The 13,856-nt window shown below is 35.1% G+C and overlaps 1 protein-coding gene across 4 annotated transcripts in view; it reads left to right on the top strand.

Annotated features, from left to right (window-relative positions):
- NME7 (NME/NM23 family member 7) overlaps positions 1-13,856 on the top strand; it is a 237,183-nt gene that overhangs the window by 26,796 nt on the left and 196,531 nt on the right. Inside the window, exon 1 of one of the 4 annotated variants that reach the window (XM_057729095.1) lies at positions 4,279-4,298. The exons of the other annotated variants lie outside the window; for them this stretch is intronic. The gene's annotated coding sequence lies outside the window, so the exon portion shown is untranslated. Of the gene's footprint in view, positions 1-4,278; positions 4,299-13,856 lie in introns of those variants that run through there. 4 annotated transcript variants of the gene reach the window in all.

Genomic DNA, 13,856 nt, shown 5'->3' with positions numbered 1-13,856 from the left:
CATTCAGAACTGAAGTGTGATCCTTTTCCGGTTGGTCTGGGAAAAACTGAATAGCCCAGTTATTTACTTACTATTTTAGAGTCTACCTATACTTACCTTTATTCATCATTCAGAAAGAGCCAGCCAGTTCTTTCTAGGGTGTGGTGATGGGTAAGAACTGGTTCCCTCATTTTCCCCTCCTCAAATAACAGTTTGTGCTTAGCTGTTGACCCATCCTTGCATAGGTGCTTCCTTCAAAGGAAGAGGAAATTACAACTCTGTAGTTGAGTGGTAAGGAGTGTAGCTAGTCAGAAGGCCCACCATTTTCCTGAGTGGGTGGGCTTTTATTTTGGCAAATCTGTGTGAGACAGACTTTCCTCTCTTTTTTTATAGCTTTCACTCAATAAACAGAGGATTCAGTTAAAGACAGTTTAGTTTGTGTCAAAATTAAATACTTTAAAATTTGGAAGAGTAGGAAAGAGGATGAAGGTAGAAGGATTTAGAGTAAGATGAAAGGTGTAAACAGTTTTGCATTGCTTAGAGCTTAAACATTTGCTTGTATTAAGTAATAAACCAAAATGCAACGGAGGGTGCTTACTGCTGTCCAGCCATGAGGAGAACTAGTATTTTAAAACTTCAGCCAAAATTTCCTAGTTCCTTACAGTTGACTAAAGCATTTTTAAAAAACAGTAATGAGAATATTTTGTTAAACTTATATCAGTTTATAGAAGACAGCTAGCTAAATTGTGAGATCCCATAGAAGATGAGGGAAGCTGTAAAGATTCACTGTCAATTCTTGGGCAAGTGGGAAAATGTAAAGAGAAATACACGAACAAAGCTTGCAGCAAATTTGATACATTTAAAAAAATTTGCCAAGTACTTCATTGCTTACTGGAAGAGATGAAACTTCTAAGTGGCATTGGGTTATGATCTCATAGGTTCAAATAAATTATACAAATAAATATTTAAATAATACACATTTTTAACTTGGTATTTAGCTATTAAACTAGTTCTGTAGAAGTGATTGTTCTTGCTGGCTACAATATAATTGCTTAATCCCAGTGAAAGGTTGTATTGGCTCTTTCACTGGACTCTGTTTCAGATAATTGACTTCAGAAACACTGCTTCTTTTATTGCTTTATCTTTCTATGAGGATTTTAAGCAGTTTGACTATTTGTGCCATGCAGTCCTGACCCAATAGCATGATAGGCTGTTTCCTTACAACCTCATTGAACTACAGTACAGAGTTGTAATTTCCTCTTCCTTACGAGCTACTACTCTGTCTATGCATGAATGGGTCAATAGCCAACGTGAATTAAAATACCCCTCAGAAATGATTTCTTCCATCTCTTTGTTTCTTTAATTTTTATTTATTTATTTATTTATTTAATTGGCTGTGTTGGGTCTTTTTTTGCTGTGTGCAGGCTTTCTTTAGTTGCAGTGATTGGGGGCTACTCTTCGTTGTGGTGTGCATGCTCCTCATTGCTGTGGCTTCTCTTGTTGCAGAGCTCGGGCTCTAGGTGCGTTGGCTTCAGTAGTTGCAGCACATGGGCTCAATAGTTGTGGCTCACGGGCTATCAAAGCGCAGGCTCAATAGTTGTGGCACACGGTCTTAGTTGCTCCATGGCATGTGGGATCTTCCTGGAGCAGGGATCGAACCCGTGTGCCCTGCATTGGCAGGCGGATTCCTACCCACTGCGCCACCTAGGAAGCCCTCTTCCATCTCTTTGAATGTATAATTGTTTCTCTTTTGTAGTCTGTTTTCAATTCAGCACATTTATTTTAGTGACTGATATATTGCTTGGTTCCAGTAGGGAAAACCATTTTTTTCCCCCTTTTTGAGGGTGGTGAGCCTGAAAGCAAAGGAGAGGATGTGGGAGGAGCAGTGGGTGGTAATACAGTGTTTTTCAAAGGTTTTTGGCTTTACTTGTAGGTCATAAAATCAGTTTAGTGGGTCTCTATCAATGTGTTAAAAAAAGAGACTGGAATACAAAATATCTTCATAATCCAAAAAAGAATGGATATATGTGTATGTATAACTGAATCACTTTACCGTATACTTGAAACTAACACAACATTATTAATCAACTATACTCCAATATAAAATAAAATAAAATTTTAAAAAAGAAAAAATATCTTAGTACATAGCACATAGTAAGGATAAATATTGCTGCATGAAACTTATTAGTAACATATTTACATGTATGTGTACATTGGGTCATGATGTGAAGTTATTACTGTAATAGTCAAAAGTTTGAAAGCTGTTATTATAATGGGTTTTTAAACATATGGAAAAATGATATAATAATAAGTAATTGTTCCTAAATTGCATATGCTTTCTGTGATTTTAAAAAATAACTCTAATAACTATGCATCTTTTCTCATTTAGATTCTAAGCTCCAACAGTCTTATTCATTCAACTTTGTAAACATTTTCCACTCCTATCTTCTGTGCCCAATATACTATTTTGTACTTCGATGACTCTTAATTAGTATTTCTCTCTTAACAGTGACCCTTTGCAGTTCTATAATTGTAAGATATGCCAGCAACAGCCATTTAAAAATTTCATCTTTCACAATTTCAGAAACTAGATGTATAGTACTGTGTTTCAAACATATAATAGGTGGTTGGTACGTAATGTCATTAAGTTTTAAAAGATGCATTTCTTTGAAAAACTGAAGTTACTTGGGATAGTCTCCTCAGTTACTGTTTCGGGGCAGAACTATCCAAAGTATTGTTCTTCAAGATGCATTTTTGAATAACTGTTAGTTCTACAACATAGAATTGTATAACTAGCAAAGATACCCTTCAAAATAATGGAGGTGAAATAAAGACATTTCCAGACAGACATCTGCAGTGTTTCTGAATCCACATCCCCACATCATACTGTTGTTGCCACTGCAGTTTTTTCTTTTCTATTCCATGAACTGATTTTCATTCTCTAGGAGTCTTGTGTTGACCTTGAGTAACTCCTTTTCCTTGATCTCTTACAACACATCTTAAATGCAACTGCTAGAAACATGTAAGAAGGGCCTCAGTAACCTTGACAGAGTCCTCTAGTTCTAGAATGGTTCCTGTTCTTTCTTGGATTGAGGCCAAACTGAGTTTTCATTGTTAGTGATCTCCTCTGATTTTTTATTGCAATCCGCTTTTGTGCTCAGTTGTGCCTTGTAGACAAGCTACCTTTCTCACTGTCTCCCATCTCTGCTGTTCTTTTGGCTGATCCGAAACTCTTGATTTTGATATTCTTCCTGATTCAGTGCTTTTGATACCTGGAAATGAGCATTGATTTTTGGCATCAGACAAACCTTTGCTTGAATTCCAGCACTGTCCCTGACTAGCAGTTTGATCTGTGTAACCTCTGGACAATTAACCTTAATGTCTCTGAACCTCTGTTTCTCATGGGTGAAAATTGGGGGAGTACCTCCATGATAAGCTTGTGGTGAGGATCAACCTAGACAGTGTATTACCTATGCCTAACATACTGTGGTTAATCTCCCTTTCCCTTCCTGTCTGCTTGATTCAGTATTTGATTCTAACAGTTGTAAGAGGTAAATATGATTTGTAAAGGTTAATTAAAATAGTAGCAGTTTAGAGAACACTCAAAGAGTCATCAGTACAAGCAATCAGATGTAAGCAGTGGATCCCACTGATTAATGCAAGATAATGATGGTTGGTACCCTAAAAAAACAAAACAAAACAATACTGGCTCTGCTTTCCTTCCTTCCTTTTCTTCTTTTAAAGGTGGTAACATTTATGTCAGTATGTACTGGGCTGATAGCTTATCTTTCCAATGTCCTCCTGAGGCCTTGGTAGAATAAAAGGTCCCTGGAAGAATGAAGGACTTGTTAAGGCGCTCTGTTACAATGGAGCAATGTATAATCAGAACTCCTCTTCAGAAACCTTGTAGTTTATTTGTAAAAAGCAATAAAGGTAATTTTATACTATTATCATGTATTATTCAGAAATATTCATCTTCACTTAACTAATGCACACAAATGTCCACAAACTCATCGTTACCCCAAGTACCTTATGAATCCGGGGAGTACATTTCCATCCATTTTAATATTTTATTTATTTTCTTCTGCATTTATAATTAATGTGGGATTAGATAATGAGTATGATTTTCACTTTTTCCTGCCTTTCTCCCGGGCTTATTGATATCGGGAATAAAAAATTACTTGAAAAGTTGCCTTAAGTAGACATTTTATTTCACTGTTGAGCCATTAAGTGAAGATTTAGATAATTTATTTGAAAATTATTTCCTGTGCTTTATTTTAGATACCGGAGAAGCCTTGGACTGACATGCTTTCTTATAAGTACATATTTCTCCCTTTTAAACAAAATATAGAACATTTCTGCTTTGCTTTGTGTAATTGGAGGCAAATTCTTCAGATTTTACTCCTATTTCATAAACATTCACATAGCTTCTCAGATTTCTTCTTGGTCCTAGAAACTAGTCACATAATTAATTTTGCATCTTAGAGTGGTTAAATGGTAAGATATGATACCTACTCTTTTGAACATATAGGTTGCTAATAAGTATAATGTCCAATATGACTTTAAATATTTTATTAGCTATAGAATGTGAATGCTTTGTTATAACGTCTCTGTTTCCATGCCAAGCCAAGGCACATGGTTTAAGTTTTCATATGTACAATTTGCAGCAGTAATTTCATGTTGATTAATGTAATTTATAATTTTTTCTAGTGATGCTTTTCCTTTGGGAAGTTTGAATTATAATACTAGTGATTCATGTGTAACAGATGATGTCATAAAATTTAAAAAGAAAAATTGTTACTCACTTTGTATTGGTGAAAACAGACCTGTAACTTTGAGCTCCCTAAAAGGCAAGAATTTGCAGTGACTCTTTTTTACTACATGTCCTTTATAAAAAATTACTTATTTCAGAAATAACTATATATGTTCAGTAGATGTTCTTTTCATAATAAATATAATTTTCATCACATTTGTAGTTTTCTGTTTGTCACAAATTCTTTTTTCCTTCCTACTGATTTTTTCTGCAAAGACCTTTAAAAAACTACTTACTAGGATTTGCTGCAATGCAGGCTGCAGCCTCATGAATCAAAAGAGGCTCTTCTTGTATGTCAGAAAAAGGCCAGTAAAGGAGATGAGTGTGTGCAGTGCAGCTTGAAAGACACCTGTGGCCCTACAAGCCACCGTCACTGCTATAAGACTCAGGCAACAGAAATGCTAGTGCTTTATACACACTAAGTCATGTAATCCCCACAGCTACCCTTTGAGGAAAGTACTCTTACTATTCCCATTTTACAGGTGGGGAAACTGAGGTTCAGAGAGGTTAAGTATCTTGACCATGTCATCAACCCCAGGTCTATCTGACTCTAGAGCCCATATTCTTAGCTATCCTGAAGTATTCCCATTTGACCCCAAAAGAAAGTTCTTTACAGGTTTTTGGATTTTCTTTTTGAGCAGCACAGTTCAGAGCCATGTCATTTGCTGTAGCCACCAGCAAATGAGAGCAGCAATAGTAGCAGCAGCAGACTCAGTTTGGCACATGCATTGCACTCAGCAATACTGGTGGTGCCAGGTTCAGTTGGCATTTGTTGATTGACTGCTATAGTGTCATCAGAAATGGAAAGGTTCTTTTTTTTTAAATTGAAGTGTAGTTGATTTACAATAACAATACTGTGTTAGTTTCAGGTGTACAGCAAAGAAAAAAAATATATATCTATTTCAGATTATTTTCCATTATAAGGTATTACAAGATATTGAATATTGTTCCCTGTGTTACACAGTAAATCCTTGTTGCTTATCTATTTTATATATATAGTAGGATGTATCTGTTAATCCCGTACTTCTAATTTGTACCCCGCCCCAAGTCTTTCCCATTTGGTAACCCTAAGTTGGTTTTCTTTGTCTGTTTCTATTTTGTAAATAGGTTCATGTGTATTATTTTTTAGATTCCACATATAAGTGATATCAGAAATTTGTCTTTGTCTGACTTACTTCACTTGGTATGATAATCCGTATTGCTGCCAATGGAGATATTTCTGGAATGGCTTTTTCTGACCAGTAATATTGAAGTGTATGAGGCCAAGGTACAATTATACTTGGCACAAGCTTGATAAACTTACTCTTGAACTAAGAGATTTTTTTTTAAAGCATATATGCATGGGAAGGATTGTTAGTTTCACATGGTCCATGTAGGGCTGGGCTTTCCTTTATGCATGTATATGACCCAAAATGAATGACTAGACACAGAACTTATACACTTCATAAAAGTTAATTCAAAATGGATTACAGACCTAAATGTAAAATGCAAAACTATAAACTCCACTGCAAGCACAGAGAAAGCACAATGGTTAACTTCACTTAGGATTGGGTCTGCCAAATGGTACAATGAAAAGAATCATTGAGTGTGATTGAAGTGACAAAGCAAAGAATCTGTGATGGATAGGGAGGGAAGTGAAGGAGAGAGAGGCTGGTGGGTTGGGAATGTGAAAGGGCTGCTGCACTGGAAAGCCTGATGATGTGAAAGAGGGAGAAGATGCACAAACTAACTGTAAGGGCAGGAGGAAATGGGCGGTAAAGAGAATGCTTGAATCCCTCAATTTGGTGGTGGAACACCTTCAGGTGATAGCAAGGGCCAGTGTGTGGCTAACTCATCTGTATTAATCCTGTCCTTTCTTCAGGCATCATCTGCAAGTTCATTCATTATCATGCTTTAATCAAGATACATATAAGTTTAAAATTTTACCTGTTTTATAAAAGAACATTATTATTTCTGTTGGTTATCACCTAGTTTTGAAAAAGGAATTGAAAGAAGGAAAAATGTTTTCAAAATGACAAAATGAATGGAAGAAATTTACCTAAGTAATCAGCATGTACATGGTATAATCCTACTATTTAAAAAAAGATGACTGCACTGGGAGATGATTCATACCAGAATGTTATTTGAATAGACAGCAGTTTTCTAATGCTACATTTAAAATGACATTTTCCTTTCTTAGAAGGTGTTAGAAAATAAGTTTGGAAAAACAATCTAAGGTTTTTCAACATTTGAAAATGCATACCATCAAAGGGAAATTAAAAATAAAAGTTGTAAAGTGCTTTACAGCACATTCTGATGACTAGTTATATAAACAGTGTAAAATGGGTTTTGAGTAAGATGAGAGAAGAATTGAATGACCTACTTTACTGAGTCAATTGTGCTCTTAGAAATAAATAAGAATAACAGTAGTTTGCTTTTTTTTTTTGGTCAAAAAAGAGTATTTGTGTGATTGTTTGGCTATTCTCCATGCTAAATTATAACGTCTTAGGAAGGCAAGGGCGATGTTTGATTCAAATCATCATTGTCATGTCTTTTTTTTTTTAAGTGTACAATTTGATACTTTTTCTTATTAGTAATGTATATATGGCAATCCCAGTCGCCCAGTTCATCCCACCCCAACTGCCCCTGCTTTGTCATGTCTTGAGATATCTGAAATCATGGTTTTAGATTTGTTCTTAGTGGATTTACCTCTTTCTGAATAATGCAAAAGGATATTCTCCTTTCTGCTTTTGTGTTGGGTACTTGCCCTCTGTTACTTTCTCTGCATTCCACTGCTACTTAAGAATGCATTTTGCTTCAAAGCATTCCTCCCCCAACTCCAATCTACCTTACTATGTTTCATATAAAATAAAAAAAACACTATATCTAATTGCTCACCAAAGTTTCTACCATGTAAAATGTTTTAAAATGAAGATTTTTATAAGGAAATTTTTTATTGTACTTTATGTTATATAAAGTTTAGAAAATATAGAGAAGTAGAAGAAAAATAAATCTTAAACTTTTAGGGTTAATTTTCCCATTCTTTTTGTATCATATATCTGATATGTAATTGTTTACATTGATTTTTAAAGAGCTTTTTTATGATTTTTATGATTTTAGAAACAAATTTACATTGGGAGAACACAGACAATAACAATATAAAGGTGGGGGAAGAAACTACAGAATGCTGCCAGCCAAATTTAACAGTTGATATCTTGGTGTATTTCCTTAACATTCATGTTATACTCTTTGTTTTTTTGTTTATTTTGTTTGTTTTTTGTATTCGCATTCTGATCTTATAGTAGGTTGGTAGAAGCGAACTCCAGAGGTTCTAGATGATATATGATGTGAGGGAGGATCTACTGACAAGTAATATCTTTGCTGGATGTTTAATTAGTCCTTACCCAATTAAAGAGGGAAAAAAACTGGCTTCAGTTTTTCAATATTAAATTTTCAAATTAAACTATAAAGAAAACTATAAATTAGAAAACAATTTAACGCCTCTTGACATCAAACAATACAAGTAATACAAGCTCCGAACAGTCAGGGCCAACCAGGGCAGAAAGGTGTAAATTGAAAAGGACCCTCTCCAATCCTCCCACCCCTTCATGCATGAGTGTGTGCAGCGCAGCCCTAAAGTCACCATCACTGGCTTGTCACATTCCTGATTGTCCTTCCAGAAAGTGTTCCCTACCAACATTAAGTTGAATAATAAGGATTTGGGCCATCATCCCTCAAGTCCCCAGGCCATGAAAAATGCATGCTCATTCGGTTTCTCTGTGCTGATCTTTAGGAATAGGAACAGAACCACTTTTGTTTAGGATTGCTAATACTCTGATTATAGTTTCCCCACTCTGCGTCGGGTTTCATTATTGTTTACATAACCATTGGCATGTTGTTGCTTATTCTTTGCTGTCTTGCAGAACCACTGCGCTTTTTGCTGCTTAACCACTCTCTTCCCTCACAGCCCCCAAACTGCAGCTCATGAAAGCTTCTCTTCCATTTTGTTGGCTCTCTTCTTAGCTTCTTTGACTATAGTGTGAATAGAGGAGGAAAAAGTTTTCCTCAGTCCTCTTAGGGTCCCTGGCTGGGTCTGAAGTTTAAACTAACAAAGACCGATTAACAGGAGAAAAGCATACACATTTCTTTAATATAAGTTTTACGTGACATGGGAGACTTCATAAGGAAATGAGGACCTGAGGAAACAGACCTGAGTATTTTTACGCCGGCTTTGATGAAGACTGGACAGTCTTGGGGGAATATGATAGGTTAAGGAGTAGGAGGGAAGGGTGGTTCACTAGGGGAAACTCAGGAAGGCCTGTTTGTTGGGATTTTCCTCAGTGTCCCTTTGTCTTTGAAGACTAAGTATAACATTAAAAAAGTGAGATGACACATTGGTGATTATTTACAAAATTGGAACAAAGTGTGCTTGAGTGTTTTATTATGTATAAATGATAAAACTTTTATTATGTATAAATTATATTCAAAATGTTGAGAAGGAAAATGATTTGGCTTTTTTAAGAAAAAGTCTCTTTTTGCTCGAGTATAATCTTTAAATGTTCTGCATAATAGTGTTTCTGACAGAAACGAAAATCTTTATTGTCCCTCTGATCATCCAGGCAGTGACATTCTCATCCGAAGATCTGGCAGAAAACCGGAGGTGTCCCTATGTGTGACTAAAATGTTAGTTTCTCCCTCTTGAGTTGGCTCCGGAAGCCCAGTATTATGGGAAGATCTGAGTCATAGCAACTAGCTCTGTGATTTTATGCGAGGCATTTATATTTGCTTGCCTCAGTTTCTTTATACATAAAATGGAGGGTTTGAACAAAATGAAATTCAGCTTTGACATCATTGGGGGAAAAAGGAATTGAGTTCTTTGCTAGATTTGGCTCAACTTAAGAGGAAAATAAAATTCTTGAAATTTCAAAGGTAACTTTGGTTTAGGTGTGTGAATGTGGGTATGTCCTTGTGTGTGTGTGTGTGTGTGTGTGTGTGTGTGTGTGTCTGTAGTGAGGCAGTAGTTGAAAGGCCAGCCTGAATGGGATGTTCAGATGTACCATTGTTCTCTGTCAAGTCCAAATGTACCATCATTGTGTCTCTAGACATCTTTTGACTCTAGGAAATAACCAGTTTCTACTGCAAAGGTAAATCAGAAAGTTAAGGTTAAATCAAGTTTGAATATGATTTTTACTTGGCATGATAAATGTGTTTCCATAGAGGAAACAGTACTTGCTGGAGAGTTACTTTCTTCTTCTATAAATAGAAATTCCATTATTATTCATGTATAGTCTTTTTAACAGTCTCATTGAGGTAAATCACAGTTATAGATGAAGGAAAGGGCTATTTTTTTAGAGATTATGAAATATCTTTTCTTTGTATATAAGTGCTGTTGTGAAACTTTATGCTAAAACTTTTAAGAGTTCAGACCCAAGAGTTTAGGCACTTTTGAAATCCTATGGACATAGTTATTGTCTCTTTTTCTGTGTGATGGTTATTTATCAGAGATTTATAGAACTGATCTGTAGTATTGCAAACTTTCCTTTCGACATTGCATTCGGTTGTTTGGTTTCTGATGGAATTTTAAAAGTTAACAGAACTCTATTCCTTCCTCTCAAAAGTGTGACCTCTGGTATCTATTTACTTTTTTCCTTCTTTTATAATAAAAAAGTAATTGTCTTTATTATTATTTTTTCTTAGAGGTCATGACTACATTAGAATATAGTACTCACAGTGAAAATGGTTTCAAAGCAGCAACCTATGGTCAACACAATATATTCATATACTTTCTGTAATTTCCTAAATAGCATCTGCTTTATAAAATTTTGTTTGGTATCTTGAATTGATGGTATTTTATTTATTTTAAAAGAGCTTTACTGAAATATAACTCATGTGCCATAATATTCACCAATTTAAAGTGTACAATTTGGTGGCTTTTAGCATATCCGTCATCACAATCAATTTTAGAAGATTTTCATTACCCCAAAAGGGTAATGCCACATCCATTAGTAGTCACTCTCATCCCTCCATCCCTGAAAACCCTGGCAACCACTAACCTACTTTTGGTCTCTATTTGTCTGTTCTGAACATTTCATACAAGTGAAATCATATGAATGGAATATGTGATCTTTTGTAACTGGTTTCTTTTATTTAGCATAATGTTTTCAAGATTCATCAATATTGTAGCATGAGTCAGTACTCCATTGCTTCTTATTGACAAATAATATTCTGTTGTATGGACATACCACAATTTATCCATTTGTCAGTTGATGGACATTTGGGTCACTTCCACATTTTTTGACTATAATGAATAATGCTGTTATAAACATTCATGTACAAGTTTTTGTATGGATATATACTATATTTTCATTTCTCTCGGGTATATATCTAGGAGTGGAATTGCTAGGTCATATGTAACTCTATGTTTAGCATTTTGAGGAACTGCCAAACTGTTTTCCAAAGTAGCTGCATCATTTTACATTTCTACAAGCAACATGTGAGAGTTCCATTTTCTCCACATCCTCACCAACATCTGTTATTATCTATCTTTTTTGTTATAGCCATTCTAGTGTGTGTGAAGTACTATGTCATTGTGGTTTTGATTTCCATTTCCCTAATAGCTAGTGGTATTGAGCATCTTTTCATAGGTTTATTGGCTATTTGTATATATCTTCTTATATCTTCTTTGGAAAAATATCTACTCAGATCCTTTGCCCAGTTTGTAACTGGGTTGTCTTTTATTATTGAGTTGTTAGAGTTCTTAATACATTCTGGATACTAGACCCTCCCTTATCAGATATATGATTTCTAAATATTTTCTCCAGCTCTGTGGGTTGTCATTTTGCCCCCTTGATGGTATCATTTGGAGTGCAAATTATTTGTTTTTGCTGTTATTGTTTTTGTTTTGTTTTTTGGTTACCTGTGCTTTTGGTGTCTTATCTAAGAAGCCATTGCTTAACCCAAGGTCACAAATGTTTTCTTCAAACAGTTTTTCTAGCTTATCTTTCAGTGTTTAAGTCTATGATCCATTTTGAGTTAATTTTTGTTTATAGTGTGAGGTAGGGATCCAATTTCATTTTTTTTTTTGGCCTATGGATATCCAGTTGTCGCAGCGTTATTTATTGAAAGACTGTTCTTTCCCCATTGAATGATCTTGGTGCCCTTGATGAAAATCAGTCAGTTAGATATGTATGAGCTCATTTCTGGGCTCTCTTCTATTAGATTAATCTATATTTATTCTGTGTCAGTGCTACACTCTCTTGATTACTGTAGCTTTGCAGTAAGTTTTGAAAAGTAGAAAATGTGAGTCCTCTAACTTTGTTCTTCTTTTTCAGGAGTGTTTTAGCTATTCTGGGTCTCTTGCATTTCCATGAATGTTATAGGAGTTTTAAAATATAGTTTTATATTTAAGGTTTTTTTTTTTTGTATTTTATAAGGACATACCTCACTGACTCTTGATTTCTTAAGATTCTGGAATTGAGACATAACTGAAAAGAGATATTTTATTGAGTATGTTTGATGTCACAGGGAGCAACCTGATTGCCTCATCCTATTTTATAATAATCCATTCCCTTTCTCCTACATGATTGTTAAAGGTTACAAAATTGACCCTGTATGGAATTATTTAACTTTACATAGAGGAGTAGTTAAATAACTCAGTTCATCATTATTTTAGGCCCACTGAATGAATACTTTCTTTAACACTGACTTTTGTATCATTGTATGTATTTAGGCAGTGCTGTTTAATGGGACAAAACATGGGCTTTGAAAAGTCTGAAGGACCAAAATTTAAGTGCTGACTTACTCATTTTTGCTGTGTAACCTTGGACCAGTGTTCAAATTTTCTGAGCTTCAATATCAAAAAAACAAACAACCCAATCCAAAAATGGGCAGAAGACCTAGACGTTTCTCCAAAGAAGACATACAGATGGCCAAGAGGTACATGAAAAGCTGCTCAACATCACTGATCATTAGAGAAATGCAAGTCAAAGCCACAATGAGGTATCAACCTCACACCGGTCAGAATGGCCATCATCAAAAAATCTAGAAACAATAAATGCTGGAGAGGATGTAGAGAAAAGGGAACTCTCCTGCACTGTTGGTGGGAATGTAAATTGATACAGCCACTATGGAGAACAGTATGGAGGTTCCTTAAAAAACTAAAAATAGAGCTAACTTATGACCCAGCAATCGCACTACTGGGCATATACCCTGAGAAAACCATAATTCAAAAAGATACATGTACCACAATGTTCATTTCTGCACTATTTACAATAGCCAGGACATGGAAGCAACCTAAATGCCCATCAACAAATGAATGGATAAAGAAGATGTGGCACATATATACAATGGGATATTACTCAGCCATAAAAAGGAATGAAATTGAGTTATTTGTAGTGAGGTGGATGGACCTAGAGTCTGTCATACAGAGTGAAGTAAGCCAGAAAGAGAAAAACAAATGTCATATGCTAATGCATATATATGGAATCTTAAAAACAAAAATACAACAAAACAAAAACACAAACAACAACAACAACAAAACGGTACTGATGAACCTGGGGCAGGACGAGAATAAAGACGCAGATGTAAAGAATGATCTTGAGGACACAGGGAAGGGAGACAGTGTGGAGGGGGGAGAGGAAACTGGGACGAAGTGAGAGGATAGTATAGCCATATATACACTACCAAAGCAGCTGCATAACGTAGGGAGGTCAACTCAATGCTTGGTGATGACCTAGAGGGGTGGGATAGGGAGGAGGGGAGGGAGGCTCAAGAGGGAGGGGACATGGTGATATATGTGTAAATACAGTTGATTCACTTTGTTGTACAACGGAAACTGCACAACATTGTAAAACAATTATAGTTCAATAAACATCAGAGGAAAAAGAAATGGTCCACATTAAAAAAAAAAATCTTAAAAAAATATGTATATATAACTGAATCACTTTACTGTATACCTGAAATTAACACATTGTAAATCAACTATGCATCAATAAAAAAATAAAAAAAAATTTAAAAATTAAAAATAAATAAAAATAAAAATAAAATAATAAAAAAAGAAGAAATTTTCTGAGCTTTACTATCCTTG

Source organism: Hippopotamus amphibius, chromosome 3 (assembly GCF_030028045.1).
Source record: "Hippopotamus amphibius kiboko isolate mHipAmp2 chromosome 3, mHipAmp2.hap2, whole genome shotgun sequence".
In the NCBI taxonomy this organism is placed as follows: domain Eukaryota; kingdom Metazoa; phylum Chordata; class Mammalia; order Artiodactyla; family Hippopotamidae; genus Hippopotamus; species Hippopotamus amphibius.
This window is presented reverse-complemented; position numbering and strand designations above follow the sequence as displayed.